The sequence below is a fragment of the Schistocerca serialis genome, chromosome 9 (assembly GCF_023864345.2).
Source record: "Schistocerca serialis cubense isolate TAMUIC-IGC-003099 chromosome 9, iqSchSeri2.2, whole genome shotgun sequence".
Taxonomy (NCBI): Eukaryota; Metazoa; Arthropoda; class Insecta; order Orthoptera; family Acrididae; genus Schistocerca; species Schistocerca serialis.
The window spans coordinates 420,497,744-420,515,104 of NC_064646.1; positions in this window are offsets into that span (position 1 = coordinate 420,497,744).

Below are 17,361 nucleotides of genomic sequence, written 5' to 3' on the forward strand. Positions count from 1 at the left end.
AAAATACCACAAGCACAAGACATGGAATTTTTTCGCATCATATCTCAGACGGAACATGGGCAGTCTCTCGATAGATTTCGAAGTGTGAGAAGCATCTATTCTAACACCTGTATCGTACCGCCAAACGATTTGCTAACGCTGCTGAATTCGGAACAGTCAGAGTGGACATTTGGATCGGCAGCGCTGAACGGTAGTAACTCGTTCGTCATTGTTCGCCCGAACTGCCCAGACAATTCAGAACTTTCTGCAGGGAAAATCAGCACTAGAAGTGCATGGGGGACAACAGTAATAACAGAAAAATGTGCATAACATGTGTAAGATCTTTCCATTTTATGTGTTTTTTTTCTAGTCAGTTCGCCTTAACTTTTGAAAATAAACTCAGACCAACGTACTCGCTTCTAACGATTTCGGGAATCAAATCTTTAATAGTCGAAAAGGAATTAAATATAAAACATCGTGGTCACTGAACATTATGTTAGAATCTACTGCTGAGGCACTGTCGCAAAGAGGTCAGTGTGAGAGTACACTCGAGTATAATATGACACAGCTGTCACCGAAAGTGTCATCTGTAGGCAGCAAGAAAAACTGTGTTAATCGTTATTTCGAAATTCGATAAAAATTGTAGCAGAAATCATTTCATGGCAATGGTCTTAACACCATACTCTTTTTCAGGCTTTATAAAACAATAAATAACAGAAAGCTCTCATTTATGTTCTCCGAATATCGCTGTATAGTTATGGACGACTGCACGATCTTCTCGTTTGTCTCCGGTCTCTCGGGCATTACCCATAAAACGTAAATGAAACTGAGTAGAGGAAAAACTTTGGCGTCGAATGCCACAGGGCTTTCATTCTCCGGTGAGAAGAGTGTAGGTGTTAATTTTAATTTTATGTCATCTTGTTAATTTACTTACATTGGTACTTGGGAGACACCATTCTCAGCTTTAAAGTATCATTGCGACTGCTCAGACTCTGATCTGACGAGAAATCTAGTTAGTTATCACTCCAAAAACCATGAAAACGAAAACGTTAAAGGTTCCAAATATTTCGTAGTGCCTCCGTTACAGGACAACGGGTAAGACAGGTCTTCCCTCTTTTCGTTTTACAAAGCCTTTCCTCGGTTCCGGTTGGACCCCCGGTACGTGATCTATCGACCGGCAATATTTTATCTAACAGTGTTATAAACACCCCGCTATGAGACATTAGGCGCCTGTAAAACAAGCCAGGCACAGAATTAGCTGCCGAAGCTTGTGAGCCATCACTCTACAACATACGAGAGATCCTGAGGGTGCAATCAATACTTACTATAAAAATAGATGCACGTATATGTGTACGAACGTATATTCAATATACTCTTCCTATACCACTGGTCGGATTAAAACGAAACTTGTTACACATATCACTTTCTCTCTGGAAAGATTTTCTGTGGAGGTAAGTACCTCCTACGTATAAAAGGGGTGGGGGTGCAAAACCAGAGGAACCCATCTCATCTCAATACCAGTTACTTTTGTCATCCAGAATTTGAGAATGAGAACACTTACAGACTTGCAACAAGCTTTATTTATAATTTCATATCTTTACGAAATATTTTCTTGCTGACGAAGTGAAAAACGTTTGTCTCTTACTACATTTTCGCTGTTCGTGCAATAAGACTGCTGCATGAAGCATTACATTTTAATTTATCGTATCTTTATTACTAGCTGTATCCACATGTACCACAGGTCGTACCATCAAAATTGTGTCATTTTACAGCACATAGTTCAGGAGATGTGACGTCGAATACTGAGACGCACGAAAAACTGGCGCGTCATGCGCGACGTTTTATTTATTTTGTTTTTTGCTTCTAACTACATTCAAACTATTCAGATAGTGAAGGGAGACGAAAATTTAATAGTCTTGGGGGACTGAAATTCCATAGTAGGAAAAGGAAGAGAAGGAAAAGTAGTAGGTGAATATGGAATGGGGGTAAGGAATGAAAGAGGAAGCCGCCTGTAGAATTTTGCAGAGAACATAACCTAATCATAGCTAACACTTCTTTCAAGTGTCATGAAAGAAGGTTCTATACGTGCAAGAGGCCTAGAGACACAGAAAGGTTTCAAATAGATTATATAATGGTAAGACAGAGATTTAGGAAACAGATTTTAAATCGCGAGACATTTGCAGGTGCAGACGTGGATTCTGACCACAATTTATTGGTTATGAACTGTAGATTGAAACTGAAGAAACTGCAAAAAGGTAGGAGTTCAAGAAGATGAGAGCTGGATAAACTGAAAGAATCAGAGGTTGGAGAGAGTTTCAGAGATAGCGTTAGGGAACGATTGACAAGAACACTAGGTAAAAGGACGAGAGCTACTCGAATTCCTTGGGTAACAGAAGAGATACTGAATTTAATTGATGAAAAGAGAAAATAGAAAAATGCAATAAATGAAGCAGGCGAAAAGAAGTACAAACGTCTCAAAACTGGAATATTCAGGAAGTGCAAAATGGCTAAACAGGGATGGCTAGAGGACAAATGTAAAATGTAGAGGCATATATCACTAGGGGTAAGATAGATACTGGCTGCAGGAAAATTAAAAAGACCTTTCAAAAAAAAGAGAACCACCTGTATTAATATCAAGAGTTCAGATGTAAAACCAGTTCTAAGCAAAGAAGGGAAATCAGAAAGATGGAAGGAGTATACAAAGGGTCTATACAAGGGCGATGTACTTGAGGACAATATTATGAAAATGGAAGAGGACGTAGATGAAGATGAAATGGGAGATATGGTATTGCGTGATGAGTTTGACAGAGCACTGAAACAGCTAAGTCGAAACAATGTCCCGGGAGTAGACAACATTCGATTAGAACTACTGAGAGCCTTGGGAGAACCAGCACTGACAAAACTCTACCATCTGGTGAGCAAGATGTATGAAACAGGCGAAATATCCTCAGACTTCAAGTCACGGCTGCAAAATACTAACACAAATTCTTTACAGACGGATGGAAGAACTGGTAGAAGCCGACGTCGGGGAAGATCAGTTTGGGTTCCGTAGAAACGTTGGAATATTTGAGGCAATACTGACCCTACGACTTATCTTACAAGATAGATTAAGGAAAGGCAAACCTACGTTTCTAGCATTTGTAGGCTTAGAGAAAGCTTTTGACGATGTTGACTGGAATTCCCTCTTTCAAATTCTGAAGGTGGCAGGAGTCAAACATGGGGAGCGAAAGGCTACTTACAATTTGTACAGAAACCAGATGGCAGTTGTAACAGTCAAGGGGCATGAAAGAGAAGCAGTGGTTGGGAACGGAATGAGACAGGGTTATAGCCTATCCCCAATGCTATTCAATCTGTATAGTGAGCAAGTAGTAAAGGAAACAAAAGAAAAATTCGGAGTAGGAATTAAAATCCATGAAGAAGAAATAAAAACCTTGAGGTTTCCCGATGATATTGTAATTCTGTCAGAGACAACAAAGGATCTGGAAGAGCAGTTGAACGGAACGCACTGTGTCTAACATCAGCAAAAGCGAAACGAGGATAATGGAATGTAGTTGAATTAAATCGGGTGCTGCTGAGGAAATTAGATTAGGAAATGAGACACTTAAAGTAGTAAAGGAGTTTTGCTACTTGGGGATCAGAATAAGTTATGATGGTCGAAGTAGACAGGATATGAAATGTAGACTGGCAATGACAAGGAAACTGTTTCTGAAGAAGAGAAATTGATTAACATCAAGTATAGATCTAAGTGTCAGTAATTCGTTTCTGAAAGTATTTCTGTGGAGTGTAGCCATGTATGGAAGTGAAACGTGGACAATAAATAGTTTATACAAGACGAGAATAGAAGCTTTCGAAATGTGGTGCTACAGAAGAATGCTGAAGATTAGATGGGTAGATTACGTAACTAATGAGGAGATACTGAATAGAATTGGGGAGAAGCGAAATTTGGGGCACAACTTGACTACAAGAAGGGATCGGTTGGTAGGACATGTTCTGAGGCTTCAAGGGATCACCAATTTAGTATTGGAGGGAAGCGTGGAGGGTAAAAATCGTAGAGGGAGACCAAGAGATGAATACATGAAGTAGATTCAGAAGGATGTAGGTTGCAGTAGGTACTTGGAGATGAAGCCCGCACAGGATAGAGTAGCGTGGAGACTGCATCAAACCAGTCTGTGGACTGAAGACCACAAAAACAGCTCTGTTCACATTACATTTCACAGACTGTAGCCACATACACCGCTGAATGTACCTGCAATATTTTATTACTGTACAGGACCTAGTTCAGGGGATACGACATCGTAAGTATTGAACTGAGTGAAAATGAAACTGCAGAGCGAAATTAGCTAGAGGTAGAGGCGAAAAATGTGTACAAACACGTGTGATATATGTTAAATATCTATCTGTGAAATACTTTTGACATGTGTGTGCGTGGTTAAATCCAATGGTAAAAATTTCATCCTAAAGACCTGAAACTACATCAACCAGTTTGTTACATATGTTAGTTGCGATCGACATGCAAAAACTGTGTATGTGTGTGTGTGTGTGTGTGTGTGTGTGTGTGTGTGTGTAGGGGGGGGGGGGTGAGAGGTGAAGAGATAAGAACCACCATCCTCCTGTTGGGGTGAGATGGAGAGGGGTGGAGGTGATGGACAGAGGGAGGGGAAAGGAGGGGATGGACTAAAGGAAGAGAGGGGAAAAAAATACATACCCAGGACACGCTGGGTACTCAGCTTATAATATAAATTCCTTCAGTCATTAGTATTTCCAAACATCATCTTGACATGCCTTCATGGATTATGGAGTGGCAATGAGACATTTTGGGATCCAGCATCACTGGAAACAAGTATCAGTTATTTATGAGAACCCAGACAGTGCAGTCAGGAATACCTGTGAGGGTAATGTGGTACTGCAGTGTTTCACTACGTTACATGCTACCATCTCACACCCTTAAAAGAGCTTCTATATGCCAAGGCGTGAATGAGTGCTTGGGGATAGAAATAAAAGAGTTACGTCAGGTAAAGCTTTATTACGAGGAAGTGGTGGACACCATTCCAATCACTCTGAGGGAAAGGAATGGAACTAACAAGACTGTGAACAAGGCCTGCTTCATAACGCATGGTCGTCTTCGTTATGGATAGGATTCAATGGTTTGATTGATTCCATTGTGTATCCAGAAGAAGAGCACAAATTTGTCTCGATAGTACACTACCCTCTGTTCTGGGAAGCAATGAATTTAATGTGCAAAACCTGTTAAATTTTTATATGTGTCCTGTCCTCCCACCTAAACTGATAAGAAGAACTAGAATTCTGTAACGTTCTTCGGAGTAGCTGATTAATAGGTACACCTCCTTAGCGAACGAACCATATTTCTTAGTTTTTTTGTACACTTCCGATTCTTTTTTTACGTTTCTTTTGCAACCCTTTCAATCCCTACCTTCATGTCTACATACCTGTTTGTCAAGATAGCCACCCTAGTGACTAACATATTCCTTCCAACGAGAGACCATGTTGTTAACAGTGTCAGCAAAGCGGGAAAGTTGACACGTAATACCTCAATGGATACTGAGACATAATAAAATATTCGGAGGCATTACTTTTCAACACGCCGTCGTTTTTAGCATCTGCATGTCAGATTGTACGTACGCGTCTCCTATCGTATCATGTTATTAAACCATAAGTGTCCGACATCATCGAACACGGTGGCGTAGTTATTAACGGACTGGATTCGCACCCAGAAGAACGACAGCTCAAATACACGTCCCGCCATCCAGGTTTAGGTTTTTCGTGATTTTTCTAAATCTCTACAATCGCTACAGACAAATGCCGGGGCTGTTCCTTTGCAAACGGTACGGCCGATTTCCTTTTCGCACCTAAGCGTGTGCTCCTTTCCCAGCGACCTCATTGTTAGCGGGACGTTAAATTCTAACATTCCTTCCTTTTCTTATGACACCAAAAACATCCATCATCCATGTAACAAATGGTTTCAAGAAACAACACACGGACTTCTTAAAAGAACACTGCAAAAATTCTCGCAGACAGAAAACCGTAGATGCTGCTAAATTTTGCAGACTTCCCTTGAGTATAATGTAGTCGGCAAGTGCCATAGTTACTCTATGGGCTGTCGGTCCACTTTCTGACGGTGCCTTGCGCTATCTGGTGACAGAAACGCCCTTGCACTTTTTTTTTAAGAATTCTGAAAGCGAAAGTTGTTTCGTTGTGTTTATATATCTTGTTGATGGCTTGTGCATTCTTGGATGCAGTTAGAAACATAAAAGAAAGAACTGGATATGGCCCACTTCAAAATTCTTCTTCCACTTTCTAGATTACATAAATTAAAAACAAGCTATACATAACTAACATTAGTTTGGTTATCAACCAGCAAGAAATTTCAGCTTTACTGGTTGCTGAATTTGTATGACGTCCTATTCAATTATGTGGTGTAATAGTTACGGATTTGTACAGTCGAATTGAGGTAATTCAAATGACAGGTCTTGTTACACACTAAGGCAGTTAGACAGTAATGGCGATAATTTATACACCGAAGAAGCAATGACAGTAGTAAGAGAAAGTTTCAAGAGTGAGATTAAAATTCAGGTTGAGAGAATATCAGTGGCGAGATTCGCTTATGGCGTTGTTATACTCAGTGAAAGCGACAAAGAATTAAGGGATCTGTTCAATTTGAGACACAGTCAATTGATTACAGAATGCAGATTGAGTGTGAAACGAAGAAAGACGAACGTAATGTGGAGTGGCAGAAATGAGTTTAGTGACTAATCTAACATCAAAATTGAGACCACGTAGTAAACTAAGTTAAGGATTTCTTCTACCTTGGAAGCAAAACCACACATAATGGACGAAGCAAACAAGGCATGGAAAGCAGGCCAACACAGACGAAGAGGGTAATCCTGTCCAAGAGAAGCCTGTTAATATCAAACATCAGCGTTATTGTGGGGAAGGCATTTCTGAGACTGTACGAATGATAACTAGGAATTCGGCTGGGAAGATTTGGGATCGGATCACCGTAATGGAAGGATGGGGACCCCATATAACTGCTTCAGCGTTCATCATCTTTAATACATAACTTTCTTTTATTAAAGTCAAACAAGTTTAAAAACACAATCAACAACAAAATTGACTGAGGAGGCTTTAGAAAAATGCCACCAATTACGAGCCACCAGTCATTAACTATACGCCAAAAGTACAGAATTTTAAAACAACTAACTACAAAAAAATGGCTCTGAGCACTATGCGACTTCACTTCTACGGTCATCAGTCGCCTAGAACTTAGAACTAATTAAACCTAACTACCCTATGGAGATCACACACATCCATGTCCGAGGCAGGATTCGAACCTGCGACCGTAGCGGTCGCCCGGTCCCAAACTGTAGCGCCCAGAACCGCACGGACACTCCGGCCGGCAAAACTAACTACAGTTATCAAAATTCACTCAGCAGTTTTTTTAAGTACAGCAGCAAATATGTACCCCCTGTCGCTCAGTAGAGGGGAAGGATACAGAATTTTATAAACAATTAACAGTCAATGAATAGTTACATACAGTTAACTATAATTTTCTTATCAGATTTTAAGCAAATGATTTTTAATCAGCTGTTATTAATTATGAATCCACTGTCATTCAGCAGACAGCAAATGCAGAATTTTAAAAATAGTTAACAGTCACTGGATAAACAGCTACAGTTGGCCAAAATTCACTGATCAGATCTTAAGCAAATGACTTATAAACAGCTGTTATTAATTATAACCCACTGTCTTTCTGAACACACACAAGGAACAGGATTTTAAACCAGTTAACAATCACTGAATAGGCAGCTACTGTTAACGAAAATTCACTGATCATATTTTAAGTAAATGATTACTAAACAACTACTATAAATTATGAACTCACTGTCGTTTAATAGACAACAAAACACAGAACTTTAAAAAAATTAACGGACGCTCAGTAGGTATCTACGATAAGCCAAAATTCACTGAGCAGTTTTGGACCAAATTACTTTTATACAGCTGTTGAGTGGTGGTAGCATAATGTCCACAGGACAGGGAAAGTGCGGGGGAGGGGGGGGGGGGGGGGGGGAAGGGGAAGAGTCAGAGGTAAAGACAAATATGGAAGTTACTTATCTTGACGGGATGGTTGCCGTCCTTCCACCCCTTTAGCGTCCAAGACACCGGACCGCCTTCACTAGCGTCGAACCGGACAGAAACCGCTTCGCAGCGCAGTTGATAAACGACAGTCAAAATAAGACTCGGTGCTTTCACAGGAGCCGATACGTTCTCTCGTGCTCCATCCAGAACTCCAAACCCCTCGCGATCCCGGCCAACTCGCTCCACACACCACACATACACACTGCCCAAAACCTTCCTGCTTCGCAGCTTCTGTCCCCACCGATGGCGCAAGCCGCGTATCTCCAAAGTTATCCGGACAAAGATACTCGACGAGGGGCTAATCGACTGAAGATCGTGCCCATACGGCTCATTATAGAACGGTGTTGAAAATTAAATGAACTGATTAGATACGGAATGAACTGATTTTCTCCAGAATCAGTGAAGAAAACAACACATGGAAAACACTGACACCATCAAGGGACCAAATGACAGGACATGTGTTGAGGCATCAGGGAGTAACTTCCCTGTTACCAGGGGGAGGTGTAGAGGGTAAAACGTAGAGGAAGACAGAGTGTGTAATAAATCCAGCAAATAATTGAGGAGATATGGTGCAAGTGCTATTCTGGGATGAAGAGGCTGGAAGAGAAGAGGAATTCATGGGGGGACGCCACAAGAAACCATGACTTTCGTTTGACGAAAAAAAAAAAGAATAAAGAAAAAAATAGGAAATTGGAATAGTGTATAGCTGTGACGAAAAACAAAATTATTTGATGGTTATATTTTTTAGACTAGCTTTCAAACCGAGGTTTCAATTGTATTGATAACAGCATAACGGAAACTCCTGATTAACGAAGATCAGACAGTATCTTTCCCAGGATAGCTACTGTGGCACAGTGTGAAGTTCGTCTACATTCTCTGCAGAAACGCAAGAGTCATGCCTCTTCGGCAAGAGGAGTACATGGCTCTGAGGGACTAGTCAGCCATCAGTTATATAATCTTCTAGTGCGGCTGTTTGCAGACACTCAGACAAAACCACGTCATTGTCTGTCACCTCTGTATAGGGCACTCACTATCCTCTGCGAGTGGGATCCTTTTTCGGTGCCAAGGCACACCAGCACGCGGAGCTTGTGATGTACGACCCTCAGTAGTCCACGCTTGGGAAGAGAGAACCCGATTTGCTCAAGAGCGAGGGTCATAATTTGACATCAGGCAAGCCATCTACATTAGCTAAGTACATAGCTTGTATCAACGTTTTCGTTCATCATCCCGTCTTGTTTCCAGAATTGGGAGGGAACACTTAACTTCAATATTAAGCTCTTTTTTCGAAACACACATTCTTATTTTAGAAGTTGTCAAACGTTTCTAAGTGGTTACAATTTTTCATTCCCTTCTATTCCTGATTAATTTTCTACGCGTAATTTAATTTAACCATATACAGATTCAGATAAGCAACTAATGATGCCAGTTCACATACACAGTCTCAGTTTTCCATAAAATAGAGAAGAATCGATTACACTACCTGTCGTTCGTGTTTAGGGAGACGAGCATTGGAAACCGCGTCTCGCTATGCAGACTTGAGTTTCATTAACCGAAAAATCCTCGAGATTGACGAAATTTTACTGAAGCTCGGAATTTATCGCGGACTTGGAGACGATATTAATAGTTTCCACAACGAAACTCTGCTTCAAAATATGGCAAAAAATCCAAAGAGATTCTGGTCATACGTTAAGCACACCAGCTTAAAGACACAATCAATACTTCCACTTCACGATAGAGATTGTAATGTTACCGGCGACAGCGCCACTAAAGCGGAGTTACTATACATGGTTCCCCGATATTCCTTCCCCAAAGAAGACAAAGTAAAAATTCCAGAATTTCACTCAAGACCTGCTGCCAACATGAGTAGCGAACAGGTGGCGTAGCTACTCAATTCATTTAATAAAGGCAAGCCTTCCGGTCCAGATTATATACTATTTAGATTACCTCCGGGATATGCTGATACACTACTGGCCATTAAAATTGCTACACCACGAAGATGACGTGCTACAGACGCGAAATTTAATCGACACGAAGAAGATGCTGTGATATGCAAATGATTAGCTTCTCAGAGCATTCACACAAGGTTTGCGCCGGTGGCGACACCTACAACGTGCTGACATGAGGAAAGTTTCAAACCGATTTCTCATACACAAACAGCAGCTGACCGGCGTTGCCTGGTGAAACGTTGTTGTGATGCCTCGTGTAAGGAGGAGAAATGCGTACCATCACGTTTCCGACTTTGATAAAGGTCGGATCGTAGCCTATCGCGATTGCGGTTTATCGTACCGCGACATTGCTGCTTGCGTTGCTCGAGATCCAATGACTATTAGCAGAATATGGAATCGGTGGGTTCAGCAGGGTAATACGGAACGCCGTGCTGGATTCCAACGGCCTCGTATCACTAGATCACTAGCAGCCGAGATGACAGGCATCTTATACGGATGGCTGTAACGAATCGTGCAGCCACGTCTCGATCCCTCAGTCAACAGATGGGGACGTTTGCAAGACAACAACCATCTGCAACAAACAGTCCGACGACTTTTGCAGCAGCATGGACTATCAGCTCGGAGACCATGACTGCGGTTACCCTTGACGCTGCATCACAGACAGGAGCGCCTGCGATGGTGTACTCAACTACGAACCTGGGTGCACGAATGGCAAAACGTCATTTTTTCGGATGAATCTAAGTTCTGTTTACAACCTCATGATGGTGGCATCCGCGTTTGGCGACATCGCGGTGAATGCACATTGGAAGCTTGTATTTGTCATCGCCATACTGGCGTATCACCCGGCGTGATGGCATGGGGTGCTATTGGTTACACGTCTCGGTCACCTCTTGTTCGCATTTACGGCACTTTCAACAGTGGACGTTACATTTCAGATGTGCTACGACCCTTGGCTCTACTCTTCATTCGACCCCTGAGAAACCCAACATTTCAGCAGGTTCAGCATGTTGCAGGTCCTGTACGGGCCTTTCTGGATACAGGAAATGTTCGACTGCTGCCCTCGCCAGCACATTCTGCAGATCTCTCACCATTTGAAAACGGCTGGTCAATGGTGGCCGAGCAACTGGCTCGCCACAATACGCCAGTCACTACTCTTGATGAACTGTGGTATCGAGTTGAAGCTGCATGGGCAGCTGTACCTGTACACGCCATCCAAGCTCTGATTGACTCAATGCCCAGGCGTATCAAGGCCGTTATTACTGCCAGAGGTGGTTGTTCTGGGTACTGATTTCTCAGGATCTATGCACCCAAATTGCGTGAAAATGTAATCACATGTCAGTTCTAGTATAATATATGTGTCCAATGAATACCCGTTTATCATCTGCATTTCTTCTTGGTGTAGCATTTTTAATGGCCAGTAGTGTATAAAAGCTCCGTACTTCACTATCATATACATCCGCTCGCTGCACGAAAGATCCGTGCCTAAAAGATGGAAAGTTGCTCAGGTCACAGGAAAGAAGTAGGAGTAATCCGACGAACTACAGACCTGTATCACTGACGTTGATTTGAAGTAGGATTTTATAACATGTACTGCATTCGAAAATCCGCCTCGGTAGCTGAGTGGACGCCGGTATGGTAGCTCAGCATGTTCGGTCAGAGCGTTTACCTACCCTCTGTAATAAAAAAACTGAGTGAACGGATCAACGAACAAGCTGAACGAGTGTCATCGTACGTCCGCCACGAACAAATTCAACGAACAATACAGAACAAAATAAGATAACGAAAAAAAATAGTGGCCAGTGCGGCCGAATGCTGTGCAAAGGCGCCCGGGCTCGATTCCCTGCTGGGTACGAGATTTTCTCCACTCAGGGCCTGGGTGTTGTGTTGTCTTCATCATCACATCATCCCTATCGACGCACAAGTCGCTGAAATGGCGTCAAATCAAAATACTTGCACCAGGCGACCAGTCTTCCCGACAGGAGGCCCTAGCCACACGATATTTCACTTAATTTTCCTTCCAACATTATGAATTACCTCGAGTAAAACGATCTGTCAGAACAGATGCAGGAAATACCATTCTTGACAAGCACAACTAGATCTTTATTCTCGCGAAATAGTGAGTGCTATTGACAGGGAGCCTCAAGTTGTTTCTATATTCCTAGATTCCCAAATGGCTTTTGACACAGTTCCTCACAAGCTGTTTTTAAACAAATTGCGTGCCTGTAGAGTATCGTATCTGTTCTGTGACTGGATTCATCATTTACTATCACAAATATCACAATTCGTAGTAATTGATGGAAAGTGATCGAGTAAAACAGAAGTGATATCTGGGATCACCCAAGGAGGTCTTACAGGCCATCTGCTGTTCCCTATCTATATAAAAGGATTAAGAGACGATCTCAGCAGCCCTCTTAGATTGTTTGCAGATTGTGCTTCATTTAACGTCAAGTAAAGTAATCAAAGGAACAAAACTATTTGCAAAGTGATTTATACAAGATATCTGTATGCTGAAAAAAGTGGCAATTGATCCTAAATAAAGAAAAGTGTGAGGTTATCCACATGACTACCAAAATGAATCTGTTAAATTTTGGATGCACGATGTTACTGTGAATTCAACTACGGGTCTAGGAAATGCAATTATGAAAAACTTAAATTGGAATGATCATATAGACAATGTAGTGGGGAAGGCAAACCAAAAACTGTGTTTTCTGGGCAGAACACTTGGAAGACGAAACAGGTCTAGTAAAGAGGCTGCATACACTGCACCTGTCCACCCCTGTACGAATATTGCTCTGCAGTATTGGATCCGTACTAGATAGCACTGATGGAGGATATTGGAAAAGTCAAAACAAGGGAACCTCATTTCGTACTATCGCAAAGTAGGGGAGAGAGTGTCATGGATATGATATTCGAGAGTAGTAGGAGAAGGGTGGCGTCAGTGCATTTGGTTAATGTGGTTTGTCTAAATCAGGGGCAAGGATGCACTCAGGGGCAAACTGATTGTTCTCCTATGACTAACAGGTCACTAACCTACTGTTCTGCTAACAGGATCCTTCCTTTTGATTCACAGGCCCTTAACCTATTGTTTCCCGGCAGCTCCACCGAGTCCTCCCCAAAAACCCTCAGGAAACCCCCAACCCATCCCCTCCCCCTCGGCCGGCCAGAGTGGCCGTGCAGTTCTAGGCGCTACAGTCTTGAGCCGAGCGACCGCTACGGTCGCAGGTTCGAATCCTGCCTCGGGCATGGATTGTGTGATGTCCTTAGGTTAGTTAGGTTTCATTCGTTCTAAGTTCTAGGCGACTGATGACCTCAGAAGTTAAGTCGCATAGTGCTCAGAGCCATTTGAAGCTCGCTGATGCAGGTACACTTTTAGCTCCCAGTTATTCGAATAGCCTCCTCTCATTCTTATCAATTGACTGACTACTTAATTAAACTGATCAATTAATTAACCTCTCCCCCTCTGGTAAACCCCCACATCCCTCCTTCCCCCTCTCCCTGCTCCACCCACAGCTGGAAATTGATGGCTCTGCGGCAGAGAGAAACGATCTCATAACAGGAAATTCAAGGGTATATTCTTTATTTATAAGAAATTCTGTTTGCGGGGTTGGATTTCTCTTGCTCATTGTTCTCTGCTGTTTGGGAAGATGCAGGTCTTGTAGGAAGTATTTCATCAAATGCTTTCCTCATTTTTTTTCCAATCATGCAAGGAATACTGTCATGAAACACTTACGACATGTAATTACACTGGTAAAAATTTTTCAATCGCGAAGCATGAACCATCCACTGGACCACGCAGAATGCCACCGCACGCACTGCCAGCAGTCAGGGTGCACTGGCAGCCCCTGCAAACGCGGCGAAACAAGTGTTTTCCTAGCCACCAAAGCATGCATGGCTTTCATAGCTGCAGGTCCAGTACCGATCGAGATGTTTGCATAGAGGCTCACCCTCACAGATGCAGCTAACAGGTTGTCAGTGTTACACTGACGTCACACGTCTATGTAAATAACACCCAAGTCTCCCTCTGGATATACTCTAGAAATCTGATGCAATGTATTCAGAAAACTTTTACGAAAATATCCCAGAACAACACAGGTTGCATTGTTCCTAGAGATCCTTACAGGATAGCCCATTCGTCACGTGTTACGATGTACTGCCTTCAACAAATATCTCAGAAATGGTAAACATTCTCACCGCTGAAAGCCTTCATCATGTCTGTGCATGGTTGCGAAAAAATCATTTATCATAAAAGCATTCTTGTTATTTGGGAAGAGAGCACTGTCAAAGAACAGATGGGAAATTCAGATGTGGATTTAACTTAATAATTAAAAATCAAATTGGACACCATTAAAACTACATCTAATAAAAATAAGGAAAGAGTTGTTTTCTGTATCTAAAAGTGTATGCTAAAGTGAATGAAGATTTGGTACAAGAATATCTGCTTCTCTTGTTCGCTAATCTACCAAAAATCCAAAGATATCTCCTAAATACAATGATCCATGGGCATGTATTTCAGATGTGGAAAGTGGGTAGCTGATGACCTTGAAAAGTAGTTGAAACTAGGTAGCTGAAAGTATAGTGAGCCCCTTTTCGTACCTATATGAAGAATTTAGCTGTCAATGCAATATGGCGCCCTGTACAAAACAGGTTTGCCACTGAAAGTCTCGTCTGCAGAAGAGAATGGCAAACAGTGCTGCCACACCGGCAGTAATTTGGCGGTTGAATTCAGGAAGAGCTAACCAGAATGCTCCATTCATTCACAAGAATTCCTTTGTGCTGGGACACACTAGCCTCTACAGACTGGTTCAAACGAGATGGGGGCAAGGTATCTACTTAAAGTTCTGAGAGTAATGTGATGTCTTGTTTGTTCAAGTGTTCAAAGACAGGATGAAGCATACCATCCATCCCTGGCAGGATTGTGGCGTTAGGACAACTCCACTGTAGGTCAGAGCTTCGAATTCTGTTTGTGAAATTGTTCTGAATTTCCCATCTTTGCTTAGACAGTGCTCTCTTCCCAAACAACAAGAATGCGTTTATAATAAACGGAGTTTTCGCAACTACGCACAGCCGTAATGAAGGCTTTTAGTGGTGAGAACGTTTACCATGTCTGAGACGTATTTTGAAGGCAGGGCAGCGTAACACATGATGAACAGGCTGTCCCATTAGGATCGGTAGAAAGAATGCAACTTGTGTTATTCTGGGATATTTTCATAAACAGAGGGAGACTTGGCTGTTATTTACATAGACATGTGACGTCAGTATAACACTGTCAGCCTTTTAGCTGCACCTGCAAGGGTGAGCCGCACCTATGAGAGCTATGCGTCAGCCATGGTGGGTAGGAAAGCAATTGCTTCGACAGGGATTTCTCATGTGTCAAGTATAAGAGGGCTGCCACCATCTCATGCTTGTGGGACCTAAACAGACACCTGCACATGGCCCGGCAGCTGATAGCCACATCGTTGCTTTGTGGGGCTGCCAGTACACCCTGACTCCTGGCAGTGTGTGTGGTGGCGTTGTGTGCAGTCCAGTAGACAGCACATGGTTCGTGTTTGAAAGATTTTTACCAGTATAATTACGTGTCATAAGTGTTTGATGATGACATTCCTCGCACAATCGGAATAAAAAAAGTAAATCAATCAATGTGATTACTCCAGAATGAGATTTTCACTCTGCAGTGGAGTGTGCGCTGATACGAAACTTCCTGGTAGATTAAAACTGTGTGCCGGACCGAGACTCGAACTCGGGAGTTCGAGTCTCGGTCCGGCACACAGTTTTAATCTGCCAGGAAGTTTCAATGTGATTACTTCTTGCACGGCCTGCATCTTTCCTAACAGCAGAGAACAACGAACGAGAGAAATCCAACCGCACAAACAGATTTTTTTATAAATAAACAATATACCCTTGAATTTCCTGTTATGAGGTCCTTCCTCTCCATCGCAGAGCCACCAATTTTCCGGTAGGGGAAGGGTGGGGAGGGGGGGGGGGCTGGAGGGATGGGGATGTTTACCAGAGAGGTAGGACTAATTGATCGGTTTAACTAAGTAGTCAATGATATTGAGAAGAATGAGAGGGGACTATTCAAATAACTCAGAGCTGCAAGTGTACCTGTCTCAGTGAGGGGAGGGGGTGGGTTGGAGGTTTCCTGAGGGCTCAGAGGGGAGGAGAGGGAGAGGTGGGGAACAATCTGTTAAGGAACTGTCAATCAAAAGGAAGGATCATGTTAGTAAAACACTAGGCTAATGACCTGTCAGTACAACAGGTTGATCCTGAGTGCCTACTAGCCTCTGATGCAGGCAATCCACACTAACAAAATGCACAGACACGGCTCTTGGCCTACTATTTTTGAGTTGGGGTGACAACCAGTAAAACAATAGCATTTTTCATTGCAGTGAAAATTTCCCATGACATTTCAATATACTGTGTTCTGCTACAAGTGCGAGAATATTTTGTGAACACCCACATTCATAGGGAGAAATGATCATTGTAATAAAATAAGGTCATCAGAGCTTGCACAGAAAGATTGAAATGTTCGTTTTTACCATGTGCTCTTAGTGAGTGGAACGGTAGAGAAATAGTGTGAAGGAGGTTCGATGAACCATCTGTCAAGCACTTCAGTGTGAATTGGAGAGCAGTTATATAGATATATATGTCGGATGTCATTTGAGGTGAATAGAGGGTTAAGGTTCTAGCAAACAATGATAGTTTACTTCTTCTTTTCTGTTTAGTGAAGAAAGTGTTCCGACTCTAAATATCGTTCAGTCGACCAAACTTCAGTCTATAGTCTTCCTTCCTTGAAGCAACAATGGAAGGATCGTTGATATTGCGCATCCCTGAAAGCGCTGTCCAAATAATCAATCTCCCTTATTTATTTCCACGCATCGGAAAAAGAGATACTGACTGGGATTCATTTCACATGTGGCGAAGTATCAGATGCTAAGGGGAACTGTTCCTACAAAAACTGTTGAATAAAGAAATAAAGACACTTAACCTAAGTCCCACTGACTGCTGTGGCTTGAATTGTTACCTTGAATAAAATAAATATCTGTCTCCAAGATCAAATCTTTTCCCAAACTGGTTCCTACGAGGTTACTGACAAAAATTTATTTAAAATAACGTTTGTCTGGGAGAGATGAACAAGTCACATAAGACACAACCCTGGGGAAACGAGATCTACATAAATGTTAATTATTTTGCCATAGGTATCTTAGGATGTAGGTAGGTGCTTAAATATACAAATATACAGTATGCTGAACTGTTTTAGATTTTTCTCATGCGTAGTATTAAC